The sequence below is a fragment of the Mesoplodon mirus genome (genome assembly GCF_964341445.2).
Source record: "Mesoplodon mirus genome assembly, chromosome: 2".
Lineage (NCBI taxonomy): Eukaryota > Metazoa > Chordata > Mammalia > Artiodactyla > Ziphiidae > Mesoplodon > Mesoplodon mirus.
The window spans coordinates 197936928-197955546 of record NC_138977.1 but is presented as its reverse complement, the minus strand read 5'-3'; the positions used below and the strand labels follow the sequence as shown (position 1 = coordinate 197955546).

The following is an 18619-nucleotide window of genomic DNA, read 5'->3' as shown; positions in this document are numbered from 1 at the left end:
GGAGTGGTATGACATACTTAAAGTGATGAAAGAGAAGAATCTACAACCAAGATTACTCAACCCAGCAAGGATCTCATTCAGATTCGATGGAGAAATCAAAAGCTTTACAGACAAGCACAAGTTAAGAGAATTCAGCACCATCAAACCAGCTCTACAACAAATGCTAAAGGAACTACTCCAAGTGGGAAACACAAGAGAAGAAAAGGACCTACAAAAAACAAACCCAAAACAATTAAGAAAATGGTAATAGGAACATACATATCAATAACTACCTTAAACGTGAATGGATTTAATGCTCCAACAAAAAGACATAGGCACACTGAATGGATACAAAAACAAGACCCATACATATGCTGTCTACAAGAAACCCACTTCAGACCAAGGGACACACACAGACTGAAAGTGAAGGGATGGAAAAAGATATTCCATGCAAATGGAAATCAAAAGAAGCTGGAATAGGAATACTCATATCAGATAAAATACACTTTAAAATAAAGAATGTTACAAGAGGCAAGGAAGGACACTACATAATGATCAAGGGATCAATCCAAGAAAAAGATATAACAATCACAAATATATATGCACCCAACATAGGAGCACCTCAATACATAAGGAAACTGCTAACAGCTCCTAAAAGAGGAAATCGACAGTAACACAATAACAGTGGGGGACTTTAACACCTCACTTACACCAATGGACAGATCACCCAAACAGAAAATTAATAAGGAAACAAGCTTTAAATGACAAAATAGACCAGATAGATTTAATTGATATTTATAGGACATTCCATCCAAAAACAGCAGATTACACTTTCTTCTCAAGTGCGCATGGAACATTCTCCAGGATAGATCACATCTTGGGTCACAAATCAAGCCTCACTAAATTTAAGACAATTGAAATCATATCAAGCATCTTTTCTGACCACAACGCTATGAGATTAGAAATCACTTACAGGTAAAAAGAATGTAAAAAACACAAACATATGGAGGCTAAACAATACATTATTAAATAACCAAGAAATCACTGAAGAAATCAAAGAGGAAATCAAAAAATACCTAGAGACAAATGACAATGAAAACACGATGATTCAAAACCTATGGGATGCAGCAAAAGCACTTCTAAGAGGGAAGTTTATAGCAAGCTCGTTCTTTGAGAAGACAAACAAAATGGATAAACCATTAGCCAGACTCATCAAGAAAAAGAGGGAGAGGACTCAAATCAATAAAAGTAGAAATGAAAGAGAAGTTACAATGGACACCGCAGAAATACAAATCATCCTAAGAGACTACTACAGGCAACTCTATGCGAATAAAATGGACAACCTGGAAGAAATGGACAAATTCTTAGAAAGGTATAATCTTCCAAGACTGAACCAGGAAGAAATACAAAATATGAACAGACCAATCACAAGTAATGAAATTGAAACTGTGATTAAAGATCTTCCAACAAATAAAAGTCCAGGACCAGATGGCTTGAATTCTATCAAACATTTAGAGAAGAGATAACACCCATCCTTCTCAAAACCTTCCAAAACTGCAGAGGAAGGAACACTCCCAAACTCATGCTATGAGGCCACCATCACCCTGATACCAAAACCAGACAAAGATACTACAAAAAAAGAAAATTACAGACCAATATCACTGATGAATATAGATGCAAAAATCCTCAACAAAATACTAGCAAACAGAATCCAACAACACATTAAAATGATCATACACCATGATCAAGTGGGAATTATCCCAGGGATGCAAGGATTCTCCAATATATACAAATCAATCAATGTGATACACTATATTAACAAATGGAAGGAGAAAATCCATATGATAATCTCAATAGATGCAGAAAAAGGTTTGACAAAATTCAACACCCATTTATGATAAAAACTCTCCAGAAAGCAGGCACAGAGGGAACCTACCTCAACATAATAAAGGCCATATACGAGAAACCCACAGCAAACATCATTCTCAAGGTGAAATACTGAATGCATTTCTCTAAGATCAGAAACAAGACAAGGATGTCCACTTTCACCACTGTTGTTCAACATAGTTTTGGAAGTCCTAGCCATGGCAATCAGAGAAGAAAAAGAAATAAAAGGAATACAAATTGGAGAAGAAGAAGTAAAACTATCACTGTTTGCAGATGACATGATACTATACATAGAGAATCCTAAAGATTCCACCAGAAAACTACTACAGCTAATCAATGAATTTGGTAAAGTTGCAGGATACAAAATTAATGCACAGAAATCTCTTGCATTCCTATACACCAATGATGAAAAATCTGGAAGAGAAATTAAGGAAACACTCCCATTTACTACTGCAAAAAAAAGAGTAAAATACCTAGGAATAAACCTACCTAAGGAGACAAAAGACCTGTATGCAGAAAACTATGATGAAAGAAATTAAAGATGATACCAAGAGAGGGAGAGATATACCATGATCTTGGATTGGAAGAATCAACATTGTGAAAATGACTATACTACCCAAAGGAATCTACAGGTTCAATGCAATCCCTTTCAAATTACCAATGGCATTTTTTACAAAACTAGAACAAGAACTCTTAAAATTTGTATGGAGACACAAAACACCCGAAATAGCCAAAGTGGTCTGGAGGGGACAGAAAGGAGCTGGAGAAATCAGACTCCCTGACTTCAGACTATATCACCAAGCTACAGTAATGAAGACAATATGGTAATGGCACAAAAACAGAAATATAGATCAATGGAACAGGATAGAAAGCCCAGAGATAAACCCACACACATATGGTCAACTAATCTATGACAAAGGAGGCAAGGATATACAGTGGAGAAAAGACAGTCTCTTCAATAAGTGGTGCTGGGAAAACTGGACAGCTACATGTAAAAGAATGAAATTAGAACGTTCCCTAACACCATACACAAAAATAAACTCAAAATGGATTAGAGACCTAAATGTAAGACCAGACACTATAAAACTCTTAGAGGAAAACATAGGAAAACCACTCTTTGACATAAATCACAGCAAGATCTTTTTTGATCCACCTCCTGGAGTAATGGAAATAAAAAAAATAAACAAATGGGACCTAATGAAACTTAACAGCTTTTGCAAAGCAAAGGAAACTACAAACAAGATGAAAAGGCAACCCTCAGAATGGGAGAAAATATTTGCAAATGAATCAACAGACAAAGGATTAATCTCCAAATTACATAAACAGCTCATGCAGCTTAATACTAAAAAAACAAACAACCAATCCAAAAATGGGCAGAAGATCTAAATAGACATTTCTCCAAAGAAGACATACAGATGGCCAAGAAGCACATGAAAAGCTGCTCAACATCACGAATTATTAGGGAAATGCAAATCAAAACTATAATGAGGTATCACCTCACACCAGTTAGAATGGGCATCATCAGAAAATCTACAAACAACAAATGCTGGAGAGGGAATGGAAAAAAGGGAACCCTCTTGCACTGCTGGTGGGAATGTAAATTGATACAGCCACTATGGAGAACAGTATGGAGGTTCCTTAAAAAACTAAAAATAGAATTACCATATGACCCAGCATCCCACTACTGGGCATATACCCAGAGAAAACCATAAGCCAAAGAGACACATGCACCCCAGTGTTCATTGCAGCACTATTTACAATAGCCAGGACATGGAAGCTACTTAAATGCCCATCGACAGATGAATGGATAAAGAAGATGTGGTACGTATATACAATGAAATATTACTCAGCCATAAAATGGAACGAAATTGAGTCATTTGTAGAGACATGGGTGGATCTAGAGACTGTCATGCAGAGTGAAGTAAGTCATAAAGAGAAAAACAAATATTATATATTAACGCATATATGAGGAACCTAGAAAAATGGTACAGATGAACCAGTTTTCAGGGAAGAAACTGAGACACAGATGTAGAGAACAAACGTATGGACTCCAAGGGGGGAAGTGGCGGGGGTGTGTGTGATGAATTGGGAGATTAGGATTGACATATATACACTAATATGTACAAAATGGATAACTAATGAGAACCTGCTGTTTAAAAAAAGTAAATTTGGGCTTCCCTGGTGGCGCAGTGGTTGAGAGTCCACCTGCCGATGCAGGGGACACGGGTTTGTGCCCTGGTCCGGGAAGACCCCACATGCCACGGAGTGGCTGGTCCAGTGAGCTGTGGCCACTGACCCTGCGCGTCCGGAGCCTATGCTCCGCAATGGGAGAGGCCACAGCAGTGAGAGGCCCGTGTACCACAAAAATAAATAAATAAATAAATAAATAATAAATTAAAAAAAAAGAATTTTCCAACAAACCAAAGTCTGAGACCAGATGTCTTCACAGGTGAATTCTATCAAACATTTATATTTTTAAAGATTTAATTATTTATTTATTTTATTTATTTTTGGCTGCATCAGGTCTCAGTTGCAGCACGCAGGATCTTCGTTGAGGCATGCGGGATCTTTCATTGCAGCATGCGGGCTCTTCACTGCAGCACATGGGCTTCTCTCTAGTTGTGGCGTGTGGGTTTTTTTCTCTAGCTGTGGCATGCAGGCTCCAGGGTGTGTGGGCGCGGTAGTTGTGGTGCACAGGTTCCAGAGCGTGCGGGCTCTGTAGTTTGCGGCACGCAGCCACTCTAGTTGAGGCGCACGAGCTCTGTAGTTGTGGTACATGGGCTTAGTCGCCCTGCAGCATGTGGGATCTTAATTCCCTGACCAGGGATCGAACCCGTGTCCCCTGCATTCTAAGGCGGATTCCTTACCACTGGACCACCAGAGAAGTCCCTATTGGACATTTAGAGAAGAGTTAGCAGCTATCCTTCTGAAACTATTCCAAAAAACTGCAGAGGAAGGAACACTCCCAAACTCATTCTATGAGGCCACCATCATGCTGATAGCAAAATCAGACAAAGATACCACAAAGAAAGAAAATTACAGGCCAATATCACTGATGAAGACAGACACAAAAATCCTCCACAAAATACTAGAAAACTGAATCCAACAATATATTAAAAGGCTCATACACAATGTTTAAGTGGGATTTATCCAAGGGAAGCAAGGATTCTAAAATACCTGCAAATCAATCAGGGGGATACACAATATCAATACATTGAGGAATAAAAACCACATGATCATCTCAGTACATGCAGAAAAATCTTTTTATAAAACTCAACATCCATTTATGATTAAAAGAAAAAAGTCTCCAGAAAGTGGGCACAGAGGGAACATACCTCAACATAATAAAGGCCATATATGACAAACCCATAGCTAACATACTCAACAGTGAAAAGCTGAAAGCATTTTCTCTAAGATCAACAACAAGACAAGGATGCCCACTCTCACCACTTTTTTTTTTTTTTTTTTTTTTTTTTGCGGTACGCGAGCCTCTCACTGCTGTGGCCTCTCCCGTTGCGGAGCACAGGCTCCTGAGGCGCAGGCTCACGGCCATGGCTCACGGGCCCAGCCGCTCCGCGGCATGCGGGATCCTCCCGGACCGGGGCACGAACCCGTGTCCCCTGCATCGGCAGGCAGACTCTCAACCACTGCGCCACTAGGGAAGCCCTCACCACTTTTATTCAACACAGTTTTGGAAGTCCTAGTCACAGTCATCAGAGAAGAAAAAGAAATAATAGGAATCCAAACTGGAAAAGAAGAAGTAAAACCGTCACTGTTTGCAGATGAAATGTTACTATACACAGGAAATCCTAAAGACACTACCAGAAAACTACTAAATCTCAATAAGAATTTGGTAAAGTCGCAGGATACAAAATTAACACACAGAAGTCTGTTGCATTTCTATACACTAACAATGAAAGATAAGAAAGAGGAATTAAGGAAACAATCTCATTTACCATCACATCAAAAAGAATAAAATACCTAGGAATAAACTTATCTAAGGAGGCAAAAGACCTGAACTCTGAAAACTATAAGACAGTGATGAAAGAAATAAAAGATGACACAAACAGATGGAAAGATATACCGTGTTCTTGGATTAGAAGGGTCAACATTGTCAAAATGACTATACTAGCCAAGGCAATCTACAGTCAATGCAATCCCTATCAAATTAGCAATGGCAGACTTTCCTGGTGGCACAGTGGTTAAGAATCCATCTGCCAATGCAGGGGTCACAGGTTCGATCCCTGGTCTGGGAAGATCCCACATATCGTGGAGCAACTAAGTCCATGTGCCACAACTACTGAGCCTGTGCTCCAGAGCCTGCAAGCCACAACTGCTGAGCCTGCATGCGACAACTACTGAACCTTGCATGCCACAACTACTGAAGCCTGCACGCCTCAGAGCCTGCATGTCACAACAATTGAGCCCACATGCCCAGAGCCTGTGCTCCGCAACAAGTGAAACCACCTCAACAAGAAGCCCACACACCACAATAAAGAGTATCCCTCATTTGCTGCAACTAGTGAAAGCCTGTGTGCAACCACGAAGACCCAACGCAGCCAAAAATAAAAAAATGTTTAATTTAAAAAAAAATTAGCAATGCCGTTTTTCACAGAACTAGAACACAAAGACCTTAAATAGTTAAAGCAATCTTAAGAAAGAAAAATGGAGCTGGAGGAATAAGGCTCCCTGACATCACACTATATGACAAAGCTACAGTAATCAAAATAGTATGGTACTGGCACAAAAAACAGACATATAGATCAATGGAACAGGATAGAAAGCCCAGAAATAAACCCACTTACCTATGGTCAATTAACCTATGACAAAGGAGGCAAGAATATAAAACAGAGAAAAGACACTCTCTTCAATAGGTGGTGCTGGGAAAACTGGACAGCTACATGTAAAAGAATGAAATTGGAACATTCTCTAACACCGTACACAAAAATAAACTCAAAATGGATTAAAGACCAAAATATAAGACCAGATACTATAAAACTTCTAGAGGAAAACATAGGCAGAACACTCTTTGACATAAATCCCAGCAGTATCTTTCTGGATCCATCTCCTAGAGTAATGGAAATAAAAAACAAAAAACAAGTGGGACCTCATTAAATGTAAAAGCTTTTGCAAAGGAAAGGAAATCATAAACAAAACAAAGAGACGGCTCATCCAGCTCAATGTCGAAAAAAATAAACAACCTAATCAAAAAATGGGTAGAAGATCTAAATAGACATTTCTACAAAGAAGACATACAGATGGCCAAAGAGCACATGAAAAGATGCTCAACATCACTAATTATTAGAGAAATGCAAATCAAAACTACAGTGAGGTATCATCTCACCTCAGTCAGAATGGCCATCATCAAAAAATCTACAAACAATAAATGCTGGAGAGGGTGTGGAGAAAAGGGAACCCTCCTACACTGTTGGCAGGAGTGTAAATTGGTACAACCATTATGGAGAACAGTAGAGAGGTTCCTTAAAAAACTAAATATAGAACTACCATATCATCCTGCAATCCCATTCCTGGGCATTTCTCTGGAGAAAGCCATAATTCAAAAAGATACATGCACCCCAACGTTCATAGCAGCACTATTTACAATAGCCAAGACACAGCAGCAAAGTAAATATCCACTGACAGATGAATAAAGAAGATGTGGTGTGTGTGTGTGTGTGTGTGTGTATACACACACACATACACAATGGACTATTACTCAGCCATAAAAAAGAATGAAATAATGCCTTTTGCACAACATGGATAGACCTAGAGTTTATCATACTAAGTGAAGTCAGAGAAAGACAAATGTCATATGATATCACTTATATGTGGAATCTAAAAAAAAGATATGAATGAACTTATTTACAAAAAAGAAATAGACCCACAGATAGAAAACAAACTTATGGTTATCAAAAGAGAAGGGGGGAGGGATAAATTAGGAGTTTGGAATTAACATACACATGACTATATATATAGATAACCAACAAGGACCTACTGTAGAGTACAGGGAACTATACTCAATATTTTGCAATAACCTATAAGGGAAAAGAATCTGAAAAAGAATAGATATATATAACTGAATAAATTTGCTGTATACCTGAAACTAATACAACATTGTAAATAACTATACTTCAATTAAAAAAATAAAATTTAAATTTAAAAAATTAAACTAAATAAAGAAAAATTTAAAAGTTTTTTAAAATACAAACTTGGGGCTTCCCTGGTGGCGCAGTGGTTGAGAGTCCGCCTGCCGATGCAGGGGACACGGATTCGTGCCCCAGTCCGGGAAGATCCCACATGCTGCGGAGCGGCTGGGCCTGTGAGCCGTGGCCACTGATCCTGTGCGTCTGGAGCCTGTGCTCTGCAACGGGAGAGGCCACAACAGTGAGAGCCCCGCGTACCGCAAAACAAACAAACAAACAAACAAAAAGCAACTAAATATAGAACTACCATATCATCCTGCAATCCAATTCCTGGGCATATATCTGGAAAAAGCATTAACTCGAAAAGATACATGCACCCCAATGTTCATAGCAGCACTATTTACAATAGCCAAGCCACAGAAGCAAAGTAAATATCCATTGACAGATGAATAAAGAAGATGTGGTATGTGTGTGTGTGTGTGTACACACACACACACACACAATGGACTATTACTCAGCCATAAAAAAAAGAATGAAATAATGCCATTTGCACAACATGGATGGACCTAGAGATTATCATACTAAGTGAAGTCAGAGAAAGACAAATGTCATATGATATCACTTATATGTGGAATCTAAAAAAAAGATACAAATGAACTTATTTACGAAAAAGAAATAGACCCACAGACATAGAAAACACACTTATGGTTATCAAAAGGGAAGGGGGGAGGGATAAATTAGGAGTTTGGCATTAACATACACATGACTATATATACAGATAACCAACAAGGACCTACTGTAGAGCACAGGGAACTATTCTCAATAGTTTGTAATAACCCATAAGGGAAGTGAATCTGAAACAGAATAGATATATATGACTGAATCACTTTGCTGTACACCTGAAACTAATACAACATTGTAAATCAACCATACTTCAATAAAAAAATAAAATTTAAATTTAAAAAATTAAACTAAAAAAAGAAAAATTAAAAGGAAAAATTTTTTTAAATTCATAGTTCCAGAGCACTCCCATCATCACTGCCGCTGGCCACCATCAAACAATCTACAACCAATAAAGGCTGGAGAGGGTGTGGAGAAGAGGGAACCCTCCTACACTGTTGGCAGGAATGTTACTTGGTACAACCATTATGGAGAACAGTAGAGAGGTTCCTTAAAAAACTAAATATAGAACTACCATATCATCCTGCAATCCCATTCCTGGGCATGTATCTGGAGAAAGCCATAATTCGAAAAGATACATGGTACTGGAATGCACCACCCATCTCCTTGCATTGCCCTGCAATAAACATTTCTCTGCTCCAAACTCTGACATGACATATTGGGATACCTCTTGAAGTATTCCACACAGATGTGCATATGTGTAACATGAGTGTCTGCAACCTGCTCTTTTTACTTATCACAAGCACCTTTCTTGACAATACATATTCTCCTCTATGTCACTGTTTTAATGATCACATGGTATATCTAGCAGCCCTCTACTGTTGGCACTTAGGATGTTTCCAGTATTTTGCAACTATGTATAGTCTATGATGAACAACCTTTTGTGTACTCTTAGTACCTTAATTGCCTTCATTTTTTTCTAGATAAGTTCCTAGAAGTGGAATTGCCAGATCAAAGGTTATGCCATATTGAAGGCTCTCAACACATCTATATTGGCACACAACTGTTGACAAGACCTGTCAGTTCTTCCTTGGAACTTATCTTCAATTTGTCCTTTCCTTTCTGTTGCTAAAAATTCATCATCTTATGCCCCACTCCACCCTCAACTGATACCACTTCCTAAAATCTCTTCTATGATAAAATGTTTCCTACCCACAGAACGACTGTGGATTTAGAGATGGGAGTCCATTGTAGAAGAACCGTCTTAAGTATTTTCCAAAAGTTCCCAAAACTCTAAAGTTAACTTGCAGCATTGGGAGACAAGGAGGGCAGCCATTGTAAAGGGGGATAAACCAGAGCAGCTGGTGTGGATCTAGGGGGCACTTCTAGGAAATTACGAGAGAAACAGACCAGATGAGATGGGGAAAGTGGAGCTGCAGGACAAGAGAACCTAGAGTTTCAAGAAGAGCTGCATGAAGAAACAGGACAGAGAGGAAGTTAAACTTTTTAATTCAGGGGGCTTTACAGGGTCAACCAGGAGCAGGGTCAGGCCAGAGAGAGAATAAGAAAAAACAGAGTCCCTTTCCAGGACCCTACAAAACACAGCCAATCCACTGTCTCCAGTTAAGGGAAACCTCCCTTGATGCTGCTCCTCCTCCAGCTACTGCCTCGTTTCTCTCGTTCCCTTTACAGCAAAGGGCCTCAGTACAGCTGTCTCTACTCGCTGTCTCCAATTCCTCCCCTCTCATTACCCCTTGAGCCCACTCCAATCAGGATTTTGCACCCACGTCGCAATAAAACTCTCGTCAAAACCCTCAATGACCTTAACAGCATTACATCCCGAAACAGCATTACATCCCGCGGTTGATTTTTCCCCCCTATCAATTTATTTATTTATTTATTTATTTTTGGCTGCATTGGGTCTTTGCTGCGCGCCAGCTTTCTGTAGTGGTGGCCAGCGGGCGCTACTCTTCATTGCGGTGTGCGGACTTACTGCGGTGGCTTCTCTTCTTGCAGAGCACGTGCTCTAGGCACGCGGGCTCAGTAGTTGTGGCTTTCGGGCTCTACAGCGCAGGCTCAGGAGCTGTGGCGCACGGGCTTAGTGGCTGTGCAGCATGTGGGATCTTCCCGGACCAGGGCTCAAACCCGTGTCCCCTGTATTGGCAGACGGAATCTTAACCACTGCACCACCAGGGAAGCCCCCGCGTTTGATTCTTTTTTTTAAGTTGTTATTATTAGCTTTATTTAATTATTTTTTAAACATCTTTATTGGAGGATAATTGCCTCACAGTTGATTCTTAACTCCCGACTCCCTCAACTTGTCAGCAGTATCTGACACACCTGATCACTCCTTCCTCCTCAAAACACTTTCCTCCCTTGGCTTCCAGGACCCCACCCTCTCTTGGTTCTCCTCCTCCCTCTCTGGCTGCCCCCTCTCGGCCTCCTTTGGTAGTTTCTCCTCATTTCCCAGGCCAGCAGCTTGCATTTGGCGTTCCCAGGCCCAATCTGTGGCCCTCGCCTCTCTACTTCCCCGGTGCCCTCATCGACTCTCATGTCTTTAAAAATCCTCTATAGGCACATCTCTTGCCTGGGGCTCTCCCATGGCCTGAATCCTACTTACAACTGCCTGCTCCACGCCTCTACTGAAATACTGAATGGGTGTCTGAAACTTAAATATGTCCAGAACTAAATTCCTCAGTGTATCCCCAAAGCTGCTTCACCCACAGGCTCCCCCATTTCAGTTAATGGAAATTCCATCTTCGTAGCTGCTCTTCAGGCCAAAACACTTGATTCATCTACAACAACCCTCCTGTACGTCACTTCCTATCCATCAGCAAATGCTTTAAAATAGAGCCAGAATCCAAGCACTGCTCCCAGACCCTCTGCTCCCACCCTGGGTCCCAGCCAATAATTGTCTCTTGCCTGGACTATTACAACGACCCAGTTACTGCTCCCCTGCTTCTGCTCTCACCTCCTCTTCCATCTGCTTCACACAGCAAGCAGAGCGTTGAAAACAAAAGATCAGTTTAATCCTCTGTGCGAAGCCCTAGGACCTTCCCTCTTACTTCTAGTGGTTCTCAAACGCCCAGACTCTCTGTTATTTCTCTCACCTCCCCTCCTACTCTTCCCCTCTCTCAGCTACAGCCCCACTGGCCTCACTGCCAATGAAGGTGCCAGGCTTGTTCCCATCTTTGAACTTACTATTTCTTCCACCTGGAATGCTCTTCCCGCCCATAGCCACATGGGCTGCTCACTCACTGGGCTCAGGTCTTGACTCACATCACTTTCCTGAAGTCTTGTTACTGAACGCCAAGTTCGTGGAGTTTGGGAGCAGAGAAAGGTTTACTGCAGGGTCAAGCAAGGAGAACGCTAGGGTCTTGCTCAAAAACGCAAACTCCCTGAAGACTTTCAGCAAGGTGAGGGCTGGGCGTCCAAGGGTACTGATCAGCTCGTGCACAGTTCTCTGATTGGTTGATGGTGACCAATCCTTAGGCACCAGAACGTCTGTGGCTACATGCTCATGATCATCAAGCAGTTAATTCCTTCCATTTGGTGGTGGTTTTAGCATCTGAAAAACTGAGGAACTGAGTTTTCAGCACCTGAAAATCATCAGATAATATTATCTAGATGCTTCAGAGAGGAGCTAAAGCAGAGGAGGTGGGGAGAGTTCTGTCCCGGGAAGCCCCAATAGGGTCCTGCTCCATAGTCTTCCCTCATCATTTTATGATTGACATTTGCAACCTTGCTTTATTTTTATCCATAGAACATAATGCTATCTATCACACTACATATTTTTCTTAAAAAACATTTTATTTGGAAATAACTTCAAAACAACTGAAAAGTACCAAGAGTAAGAACAGCACAGGGCTTCCGTGGTTGCGCAGCGGTTGAGAGTCCGCCTGCCGATGCAGGGGACACGGGTTCGTGCCCTGGTCCCGGAAGATCCCACATGCCGGGGATTGGTTAGGCCCGTGAGCCATGGCCGCTGAGTCTGCGCGTCGGGAGCCTGTGCCCCGCAACGGGAGAGGCCACAACAGTGAGAGGCCCGTGTACCACAAAAAAAAAAAAAAAAAAAAAAGGAAAAGAACAGCACAAAGAACACCCATATGTCCTTTACCCAAATTCATTTATTAACATTTTTCCCATTTGCTTCATTTGCGTTCTCTTTGCCTCTCTCTCTCACACAAACAGTCACAAATACACAACTTTTTTCTGAACCATTTGAGAATAAGTTATATACATGTGGTCCTTTGTCCCTAAATACTTCAGTATATGTTTCCTAAAGATACGGATATTCTCTTACACAACCATAGTTATCAACCAGTAAGTTTAACATTGATACAGTGCTTTTCTACCATCTGTATCCATTCTTCTCTCCAGTACAAGGGCAAGTCTACTATCAGATGTATTGCATTTGGATTGTCTGACTCTTTACTCTCCTTTAATCTGAAGCATGTCCACATCCTTCCTTTGTCTTTTATGACATTGCCGTTTTTGAACAATATAGTCCCTCTGTAACTGAGCAGGACCCTATGGGTCCTTCCTGGGACAGACCCTTCCCCCATATCCTCTACTGTAGATCCTCTCTGAAGTACACAAGTAATAGTATCTCAAGCCTATTTCCTGAGTTTTTCAGGGACCAAAACCACCACCAAATGGAAAAAATTAACTGCTTGATGATCATGAGCACGTAGCCTCCCTGCGCCCTCCCATGCAGCTACTAGCACCTAAGAATTGATTCACGGCTAACCACCTCAACACCAACCAATCAGAGAAGTATGCACGAGCTGATCATGTACCCTGCAACCCTGCTCCCCACTTGGCCTTTAAAACTGTTTTGCTGAAACCTTTCAGGGAATGGAGGCTTTGGAGGGCATGCACCACCCGTCTCCTTGCATTGCCCTGCAATAAACATTTCTCTGCTCCAAACTCTGACATGACATATTGGGATCGTTTGGCCTCACTGTGCATCGGGCACATGAACTTGCGTTTGGTAACCACATGGCAAAATTCAACACCATCTTGTCAGGAGATCAAAATTAACATCACCACTGAGGGGTCAAAGAAAACTGTGTGGGACTTCCTTGGTGGTGCAGTGGTTAAGAATCCGCTTGCCAATGCAGGGGTCAAGGGTTTGAGCCCTGGTCTGGGAAGATCTCACATGCCGTGGAGCAACTAAGCCCATGTGCCACAACTACTGAGCCTGCGCTCTAGAGATGGCGAACCACAACTTCTGAAGCCCCCACGCCTAGAGCCCGTGCTCTGCAATAAGAGAAGCCACTACAATGAGAAGCCTGTGCACCACAATGAAGAGTAGCCCCCTCTCGACGCAACTAGAGAAAGCCCACGTGCAGCAACGAAGACCCAATGCAGCCAAAAAAAAATTAAAGAAGAACACTGTGTGACTCAAACATGACATCCTGAGGATGCTGCATTGCTATGTAACATTCCAGACAGGAAAGCATAACCTAAACCTAATCACAAGGAAACATCAGACAACCCTCTATTAAATAAAAGGGGTTGAGGGAGGTGTCACCAAAAGTGAGTCCTGCTTGGTTATAATGTATTGTTGTTGTTTTTCTTCCTTTGCATCTAATAAGCAATCTGTGGGGAGATACTTGAAGCCACCATCACCCTGATACCAAAATCAGACAAAGATACCACAAAGAAAGAAAATTACAGGCCAATATCACTGATGAAGAGAGACACAAAAATCCTCAACAAAATACTCGCAAACTGAATCCAACAATATATTAAAAGGCTCATACACGATGATCAAGTGGGATTTATCCCAGGGATGCAAGGCTTCTTCAATATACACAAATCAATCCATGTGATATACCACATTAACAAATTAAGGAATAAAAACCATATGATCATCTGAATAGATGCAGAAAAAGCTTTTGACAAACTTCAACACCAATTTATGATAAAAACTCTCCAGAATATGGGCATAGAGGGAACCTACCTCAACATAATAAAGGCCATATATGACAAACCCACAGCAAGCATCATACTCAATGGTGAAAAACTGAAAGCATTTCCACTAAGATCAGGAATAAGTCAAGGATGTCCACTCTCACCACTCTTATTCAACATAGTTTTGGAAGTCCTAGCCATGGCAATCAGAGAAGAAAAAAAATAAAAGGAATCCAAACTGGAAAAGAAGTAGAACTGTCACTGCTTGCAGATGACATGATGCTATACATAGAAAATCCTAAAGATGCCACCAGGAAACTACTAGAACTAATCAATGAATTTGGTAAGGTTGCAGGATACAAAATTAATGCACAGAAATCTCTGGCATTCCTATACAACAACAATGAAAAATCAGAAAGAGAAATTAAGGAAACACTCCCATTTACCATTGCAACAAAAAGAATAAAATACCTACGAATAAACCTGCCTGAGGAGGCAAAAGCCTTGTACTCAGAAAACTATAAAACACTGATGAAAGAAATCAAAGATGACATAAACAGATGGAGAAGTATACCATGTTCTTGGTTGGAAGAATCAATACTGTGAAAATGACTATACTACCCAAAGCAATCTACAGATTTAATACAATCCCTATCAAACTACCAATGGCATTCTTCACAGAATTAGAACAAAAAATTTTATAATTCATATGGAAACACAAAAGACCCTGAATAGCCACAGCAATCGTGAGAAAGAAAAATGGAGTTGGAGGAACCAGGCTCCCTGACTTCAAACTATACCACAAAAGCTACAGTAATCAAAACAGTATGGTACTGGTACAAGAACAGAAATAGAACTCAGTGGTACAGGATAGAATGCCCAGAGATAAACCCACACACATATGGGCACCTAATTTACGACAAAGGAGGCAAGAACACAAAATGGAGAAAAGACAGCCTCTTCAATAAGTGGTGCTGGGAAAACTGGACAGCTACATGTAAAAGAATGAAATTAGAAACTACCTAACACCATAAACAAAAATAAACTCCAAATGGATTAAAGACTTAAATGTAAGACCAGACACTATATAACTCTTAGAGGAAAACATAGGAAAAACACTCTTTGACATAAATCACAGCAAGATCTTTTTTGACCCACCTCCTAGAGTAATGCAAATAGAAACAAAAATAAACAAATGGGACCTAATGAAACTTAAAAGCTTTTGCACAGCAAAGGAAACTACAAACAAGACGAAAAGACAGCCCTCAGAATGGGAGAAATTATTTGCACATGAATCAATAGACAAAGGATTAATCTCCAAAATATATAAACAGCTCATGCAGCTCAATATTAAAAAAACAAACAACCCAATCAAAAAAGGGCAGAAGACCTAAATAGACACTTCTCCAAAGAAGACATACAGATGGCCAAGAAGCACATGAAAAGCTGCTCAACATCACTAATTATTAGAGAAATGCAAATCAAAGCTACTATGAGGTATCACCTCACACCAGTTAGAATGGGCATCATCAGAAAATTTACAAACAACAAATGCTGGAGAGGGTGTGGAGAAAAGGGAACCCCCTTGCACTATTGGTGGGAATGTAAATGGATACAGCCACTATGGAGAACAGTATGGAGGTTCCTTAAAAAACTAAAAATAGAATTACCATATGACCCAGCATCCCACTACTGGGCATATACCCAGAGAAAACCATAATCCAAAGAGACACATGCACCCCAGTGTTCATTGCAGCACTATTTACAATAGCCAGGACATGGAAGCTACCTAAATGTCCATTGACAGACGAATGGATAAAGAAGATGTGGTATATATATACAATGGAATATTCCTCAGCCATAAAACAGAACGAAATTGGGTCATTTGTAGAGATGTGGATGGATCTAGAGACTGTCATACAGAGTGAAGTAAGTCAGAAAGAGAAAAACAAATATCATTTATTAACGCATATATGTGGAACCTAGAAAAATGGTACAGATGAACCAGTTTGCAGGGCAGAAATTAAGACACAGATGTAGAGAACAAACGTATGGACACCAAGGGGGGAAAGTGCCAGGGGTGGGGTGGTGTGATGAATTGGGAGATTGGGATTGACATATATACGCTAATATGTATAAAATGGATAACTAATAAGAACCTTCTGTATAAAAAAATAAATAAAATAAAATACAAAAACAAAAAAAAAAACCAAAATAAATAAATAAATAAATTTATTTTTTTTAAAAAAAGGGCAGAAGACCTAAATAGACATTTCACTAAGGAAGGTATACAGATGGCCAAGAGGCACATGAAAAGATGCTCAACATCACTAATTATTAGAGAAATGCAAATCAAAACTACAATGAGGTATCACCTCACACCAGTCAGAATGGTCATTATCAAAAAATCTAGAAACAATAAATGCTGGAAAGGGTGTGGTGAAAAGGGAACCCTCCTGCACTGTTGGTGGGAATGTAAATTGATACAACCGCTATGGAAAACAGTATGGAGGACCCTTAAAAAACTAAAAATAGAACTACCATATGACCCAGCAATCCCACTCCTGGGCATATGCCCTGAGAAAACCATAATTCAAAAAGAGTCATGTACCACAACGTTCATTGCATCTCTATTTACAATAACCAGGACATGGAAGCAACCTAAGTGTCCACTGACAGATGAATGGATAAAGAAGATGTGGCACATATACAATGGAATATTACTCAGCCATAAAAAGAAACGAAATTGAGTTATTTGTAGTGAGGTGGATGGACCTAGAGTCTGTCACACAGAGTGAAGTAAGTCAGAAACAGAAAAACAAATACCGTATGCTAACGCATATATATAGAATCTAAAATAAAAAATGGTACTGATGAACCTAGTTGCAGGGCAGGAATAAAAATGTAGACATAGGAATGGACTTGAGGACACGGGGTGGGAGGGGAGAGCTGGGGAGAAGTGAGAGTAGCACTGACATATTTACGCTACCAAATGTAAAACAGTTAGCTAGTGGGAAGCAGCAGCATAGCACAGGGAGATCAGCTCGGTGCTTTGCAATGACCTAGAGGGGTGGGATAGGGAGGATGGGAGGGAGGCTCAAGATGGAGGGGATATGGGGACATGTGTATGCATATGGCTGATTCACTTTGTAGTACAACAGAAACTAACACAGTATTGTGAAGCAATTATACTCCGATGAAGATCTATTTTTTAAAAAAAGCATAAAAGCATCCTGTTCCTCATAAAACTCTCACCCTAGATTTTGCACCCAGTGATGATTCTTGCCTGAATTAATTTTGACTATGATATTGCAAAAAGATGGTTTTTATACTCCTGTACTCCCTCTACATTTCTTAGCTGGCATTCATGTTTTAGGTGACCCCCTTATGAGTCCACCTCCTCGAGGTCCACACGGGGAACTCCTACCCCTTCTCCCAATTCTGAGGGGGGAGAGTTTTTCAGACCATCTACCCCTAGCGCCCCACCTGGACAGCTGGAAATCCCACCACCTTATCCCTCCAGCCCTGTCCTATATCCTCCATTACCAGAGGTGAGTCCTGTCAGTGCTACACAAAGCAGAGTTGTTAGGGAACCATTGACCGAAACTGCCCACCTTGGCCAGGTGCATTGATAATCGCTTGCCTGAGTTGTCTCACAACAGGAGGTCTCTGTTGCTGCCGCAGAAAACTAATCAGGAAAATTCGAGAGGGGCCAAAAGGAGGGGGGAGGAGACGATATGTCCTGCCAAACTCCCAGAAGCCCTCACGCTGGAATCCATCTTGGCTGATAGATGTGTGCATCACCAGGAAGGACCCTTAGTCACCAAATATGGGCCAGAGATGATTGGCCAGAGACAACCTGGAAACTAACCCCATTACCATAAAAGCTGAGACTTCAAGCCACGTGGCTGAGCAGTCCTCCTGGGTTCCCTTCCACTACTGCTCTCCGGGGGGCCAGCAGAAGCCCTTCCCAATAAAGTCTTTTGATTTGTCAGCATGAGTGTCTCCTCGGACAACTCATTTCCAAGTGTTAGATAAGAGCCCACTCTCAGGCCCTGGAAGGGATCCCC

General features: G+C 40.9%; 1 long non-coding RNA gene across 1 annotated transcript in view; it reads right to left on the bottom strand.

The window, feature by feature from the left end:
* LOC309811077 overlaps positions 1-18619 on the bottom strand; it is a 74259-nt gene that overhangs the window by 41324 nt on the left and 14316 nt on the right. The window lies entirely within an intron of this gene.